Below are 6,052 nucleotides of genomic sequence, written 5' to 3'. Positions count from 1 at the left end.
TGCGTGTGTGTGTGTGTGTGTGTGTGTGTGTGTTTAGGATGCAGTGTGGAGAGGAAGGTTGACGCGTGAGCCTCGGTAGCTGGAACCGCGCCGGTTTCCAGCCGGAGACCACTCCTGGCTTGACTCGCCTTTAGAGCAGGCTTGGCCTGCTGTTTCCGGCGGGTGGGGATCTGGCCGAGCGATCGGTGCCCTCCCCCGAGCCCGAAGGCAGGGTGGGGAAGTCTCCTCGGGCCTTTGAACCACCCGTCCCAGATCCCAAGAGTGAGGCCGCCTTTTGTCCGCTGGGAGACGCACAGGAACCCAGGCAGTTTCGTACCGCCACAGGTCTTAAGTCCGGCCTGCCACGAGTTTACTTAACGCTGCTCACTTTGGCAGGAGAGCACAAAACTTAAGAAAGTTTGTGCAAAACTTCAGTAAAGAACTTTTCGCTGCAATTGCCAGTAGGGGGAGAGGGTGAGAAAAGAATCCTCAAATGGGCTCGTCCGGGATTTGAACCCGGGACCTCTCGCACCCAAAGCGAGAATCATACCCCTAGACCAACGAGCCACAGTTGTTGAAGCTCCTTGTATCTCCTCTGAGCTTTATTTTCTAGCCAGCAATTGGCCGCCAACCTGTTCCGGAGTCGCGTGTCTTGTGACATTTCTTCTTTGCCTCATGTAGTTCTAAGCGAGTTTCACGTTCTGACTTTGGCCCCTGCCTCGCTCGCTTTACCCGATCTATATTCTGGACTTATGTAGACTCAGGTTGGGGTGCGGGAAGGCAGTTTTCAGACTTCAAGCCACACGGGTTGGACCTCACCGAACCCCACTGGGACAGGCCTAGCCGCTTGCTCGAGCCTGAGGAAGTGTGGATGGAGTCCAGATGGAGCCCGAGAGCTGGAGCAGCGCTCGGTTACAAGGCTGCGGGGTTCCTGATCTCCTGTTCAGACGCGGGCAAAGTCTATCTGTCAATCCGGTACTATCTCTTACAAACAAAATACTACAGGCAAGACTGTGGGCATCAAAATACCGGGAGCCGGAGTTGACTGGGAGTTACTAGTCTGACACATGTCTAACTATTCCCCAAACTAGACCCCTCGTAGTTTCCCTGAATGCAAATCAAGTTTTCCGTCTCCACACCTTTACTTAAACATTGTTTCCTCTGTCTGGAATTCTCTCTGCCAGTCTCTTCTGAACTCACGTCAAATTCTATTCCTCCTTCCTGCTCTGGCACCAAATCTTTTTGTACAACGATGTAAAATATAGCTCTTATCTATTTAAACAGTTAAATAAAAGCGCCATGGAAGGACCTCTCCAGAATGCACGTGTAGTGCAGTGGGGACCGACACCCGGGCTGAAGATCTAAGTTAGGATATTTGTCCGGCAAATCACAGGTCCTCGCGCCGCCGCGCCCACACGCGCTTACACGCATTATCTGGACCTCACGCAGGGACCTAAGACCAAGTAGAAGCCAAAATGACACCTTGCACAAATTAGCCCAGAAACTTGCATAAAGTAATTCGGTCGGCTGGAGTTGTTGGTCGGCGTACTTTCCCGCTGTTTCAGAAACTTGCTTAACAGGATAATTTTTTTCAACCTGGGAGAGAAGAAGCTCAAATTCCTGGGAAGGAGTAAAGTCTGGAAGAAACTGGAGCACTGTTCCTCTCAATTGGAGCTCAAAACGTCAACTCTTCCTTCGAGCCGGAATCGAACCAGCGACCTAAGGATGACCGGGACGAGATATGCCTACAGTCCTCCGCTCTACCAGCTGAGCTATCGAAGGAAGCACAGGCAAGTTTTATGTAGGATTCCCCTTACAGGATATCGATTTACAGACGTGGGTGTGGATGGTCTTTTGAATTCTGGATTGTACCGCTGGGGATCTCAGAGCCAGCTTTGAGAAAGCCCTGTGTTTTCAGTTTTGGAGACAACGCTTCAAAGCTGGACTCTCCTGCTTCATTGGGCGGTTCTCAAGTAGAGACAACCGGTAGGCTCTTTACAGGTCCCTTACAGCTGTGCATTCCCAGGCTTCACTTATTCTTTTCCCCTAGGTGCTGTTGGCATCACTAAGCGAGAGGGTCAGGGCCCTCCCTGGAATGGACAAGTGTGTGTGTGTGGTGAGTGGGGGTGGACACATGAGAATTGACAACCTGGTGGCTGGCATGAGGGGTAGGCACACAATTCTGATCAGGCAACTGCAATTTGGGGAGAGAGGCCAGGCTTCTGGGCTCAGGCCTGGGATTCTTCTCACTTCTTGGGCTCACCTCATAATCCAGGTGCCTCCTACATAAGCAAACTGCATCTTTTTTCTGTTTACAACTCTACAGACTCAGGGGACAGAGAGGGAGAGAGAGAAAGAACCCAGATACTAAAAGTTGCTGTTAGGTGCCCTTGAGTCAGTTCGGACTCATAGTGCCCCTGTGGACAACAGAATGAAACAGTGCCCAGTCCTGCCATCCTCACAATCATTGCCATGCTTGTTACAGTCACTGCCTTAATTGATTTCATTGAGGGTCTTACCCTTTTTCGCTGACCATCTACCTAGCATGATATCCTTCTCCAGGGACTGATTTCTTCTGACATGACCAAAGTATGAGAGAAAAGGCCTGGCCATTCTTGCTTCTAAGGAGCATTCCAGCTGTACTTCCTTCAAGACTGATTTTGTTGTTGTTGTTGTTCTCCTAGCAGTCCATGGTACCTTCAATATTCTTGGCCAACACCACAATTCAAATGCATCAGTTCTGTGGTCTTCCTTATTCATTGCCAGCTCTCACACGCATATGAGGCTATAGAAAATACCATGGCTTGGGTCAGGCTGTCAAACATTTCAAAGAGATCTTTCGCAGCATCATTTGATTTCTTGACTGCTGCTTTCATGGACATCGATTGTGGATCCAAGTAAAAGAAAATCTTTCACAACTTCAATCTTTTCTCCATTTATCATGATGTTGCTTATTGGTCCAGTTGTGAGGATTTCTATTTTCTGTTTAGATGTAATTCACACATCAAAGGCTGTAGTTTTTGATCTTCACCAGAAAGTGCTTCAAGTCTTCTTCACTTTCAGCGAGCAAAATTGTGTCATCTGTATATCTCAGCTTGTTAATGAGCCCTCCTTCAATCCTGAAGCTGCGTTCTTCTTCATATAGTCCAGCTTCTTGGATTATTTGCTCAGCACACAGATTGAATAAATTTGTCTTTCCTGATATAAAAACATGCAGTGTCCCCTTGTTCTGTTTGAATGACTGCCTCTTGGTCTATGTACAGGTTCTTCATGAGCACATTAAATGTTCTGGAATTCCCATTCTTTGCAATGTTATCTATAATTTGTTATGATCCACACAGTTCAATATCTTTACATAGTTGATAAAACACAGGTAAACATCTTTCTGGTATTCCTTGCTTTCAGACAAGACCCAGCTGACATCAGCAATGATATCCCTCCTTCCATGCCCTTTTCTGAATCCAGCTTGAATTTTTGGCGGTTCCCTGTCAATATCCTGCTGCAACCATTTTTGAATTATCTTGAGCAAAATTTTACTTGCATGTGATATTAATGAGATCTGTCAATAATTTCCACATTCTATTGGATCACCTTTTTTGGGGATAGCACAGGTAGCTGTTTTCCAAATTTCTTGGCATAAACAAGTAAGCACTTCATCTGTTTGTTGAAACATCTCAATGGATATTCTGTCAATACCTGGACCTTTGTTTTTTGTTGCCAATTCCTCTAGTGAAGCTTGAACTGCTTCCTTCAATACCATCAGTTCTTGATCATATTCTACCTCCTGAAATGGTTGAACATCAACCAATTCTTTCTGGTAAGGTGACTCTGTGTATTCCTTCCACCTTCTTCTGATGCCTTCTGCATCATTCAATATTTTCCCATAAACCCAAAACCAAACACATTGCCATCAAGTTGATTCCGACTCATAGCAACTCCATTGAGTTTCCAAGGTTGTAAATCTTTATGAAAGTAGATTGCCTCATCTTCCTACTGCAGAGCAGCTGATGGGTTTAAACTGCCAAGCTTCTGGTTAGCAGTCAAATGTCTTACCCACTATGCCTTTAATATCACAACTTGAGGCTTGAATTTTTTCTTTACCTCTTGAGAAATTCCCAGGCTTTTCACATTTCATTATAATACTTTACTTTGTCTTCTCCAATTGCTCTTTGAATTCTTCTATTCAACTCTTTTGCTTCATCATTTCTTCCATTCACTTCAGCTACTCTCTGTTGAAGAGCAAGTTTCAGAGTCTCTTCTGACTTCCATTGTGCTCTTCTCTTCCTTTCCTGTCTTTTCAAAGACCGTCTGCTTTCTCTGTGTGTGATGTCCTTGATATCATTCCACAACTTGTCTGCTCTTCAGTCACTGGTGCTCAATGCATTATTCAGATGATCTCTGAGATGGGATATACTCAAGGTCACGTTTTGGCTCTCATAAACCAAAAAGCCAAACTCTTTGCCATCGAGTTGGATCCGACTCACAATGACCTTTCCTTGGGTTTCCAAGGCAGTATCACTACGGAAGTAGGTTGCCCAACCTTCCTTCCGAGGAGTGGCTGGTGGGTTTGGACTGCCACCAGCCTTCTAGTTAGCAGTCAAATCATTTTCTTCAGCTTCAACTTAAACTTGTACATGAGCAATTGATGCTCTATTCCATAGTCGACCCCTGACCTTGTTCTGACAAGAGCTTTTCTATTGCCTCTTTCCATGGATGTAGTCAATATGATCCCTGTGTATTCTATCTGGTGAGGTCCACATATGTATTTGCTGTTTATGTTGTTGAAAAAACTATCTGCCATGTAATGTTGCTGGTTGTGCAAAAATCTATCGTGGTTTTCAGAGTCATTTCTATCACCAAGGCCTATTTTCCAACTACTGATACTTCTTTGTTTCCAACTCTCACATTCCAATCACCATTGATTATCAACACATTTTGATCGCATATGTGGACAATTTCAGACTGCAGAAGTTAGTAAAAAATCTTCAATTTCTTCATCTTTGGTTTTAGTAGTTGGTACATAAATTTGAATAATAGAAGTATTCACTGGTCTTCCTTGTAGGCTATGGATATTATCCAACCACTGAGTACTATACTTCAAGATAGATCTTGAAATATTTCTTTTGATGATAAATGACTCCATTCTGGTTAAATCTGTCATTTCTAGCATAGTAGCCCATGTGATTGTCTGATTCAAAATGGCCCAAAATAATCCATTTGTTCTGGTTACCTAGTGCCACTCTGACAAGAAATTACACAAATGGGATGGCCTTAACAAACAGGAGTTTATTCTTACAATTTGGAAGCTTTTCTTTTTGCCATCTGTTTTTTTTTTCCTTTTAATTGTGATTTGGGTGAAAATTTACAGAGCAAATACACTTTCCAAAGAGCAGTTCACATACACTTTGTCTCACGACATTGACCACAGTTTACCACAATGCAACATCTCCCCTCCTACTTCCTCCTGATAGTTATCTCTTCCTTGTGTCCATCCCTCCATGCACTCCTGCCCCCTGAGCTGTCTCCCTGTGCATAAGTAGCCCTTCTTTCTGCCATGCTTGTTCTCTCCAAGGAGTGTATCTACCTCAGGTAAATGTTCAACTCATATGCCTGTCTATTGTTTGTCTGGAAGCCACAAGTGTGGGTTCAATTCCAGACCTGAAGAGCAGCTAGGGGCCATAGTCTCAGTGGTTCCACCAAGCTCTATTGGACCAGCAAATCTGGTTCTCCCCCTCCCCTTTTTTTTTTTCCAAATGATTTTGAGTTTTGTTCCACATTGTTCTCCCTCTTTATCAAAGATCTCCTACATAGATCCTCTTCCAAGTGGTTGACAGTAGGGCACCATCTAGTTCTTCTGGTCTCATAGTCATATAGGCTGCATATCGGATGGTGTACCAATCGCTAGGACTAATTGTTTCCATAAATTTTTGGTTTTCTTCATTCTTCTTTGCTCTGGACAAGGAGAGACCCATCGTTGCATCTAGATGGCAGCTTGCAAGCTTTTAAGATCCCAGTCACTACTCGCCACAGTAGGAGTTGGAGCAATGTTTTGTGTAGTATGTTGTGCCAATTG

At 44.5% G+C, this 6,052-nt stretch overlaps 2 non-coding genes across 2 annotated transcripts; both read right to left on the bottom strand.

Moving 5' to 3' along the window:
• Nucleotides 1-474: 474 nt before the first annotated feature.
• Nucleotides 475-546, bottom strand: TRNAP-UGG. Its single transcript has one exon. It is a non-coding gene; the product is annotated as a tRNA-Pro (tRNA).
• A 1,124-nt stretch (nucleotides 547-1,670) lies between these two features.
• TRNAY-GUA lies at nucleotides 1,671-1,761 on the bottom strand. Its single transcript is given in 2 exon segments — nucleotides 1,671-1,706; nucleotides 1,725-1,761. It is a non-coding gene; the product is annotated as a tRNA-Tyr (tRNA).
• Between the last annotated feature and the right edge of the window lie 4,291 nt (nucleotides 1,762-6,052).

The sequence above is a fragment of the Orycteropus afer genome, unplaced genomic scaffold, assembly GCF_000298275.1.
Source record: "Orycteropus afer afer isolate SDZICR_OR568_19922 unplaced genomic scaffold, OryAfe1.0 scaffold00292, whole genome shotgun sequence".
In the NCBI taxonomy this organism is placed as follows: Eukaryota; Metazoa; Chordata; class Mammalia; order Tubulidentata; family Orycteropodidae; genus Orycteropus; species Orycteropus afer.
The sequence above is the reverse complement of the archived record's forward strand: the minus strand, read 5'-3'. Positions and strand labels throughout refer to the sequence as shown.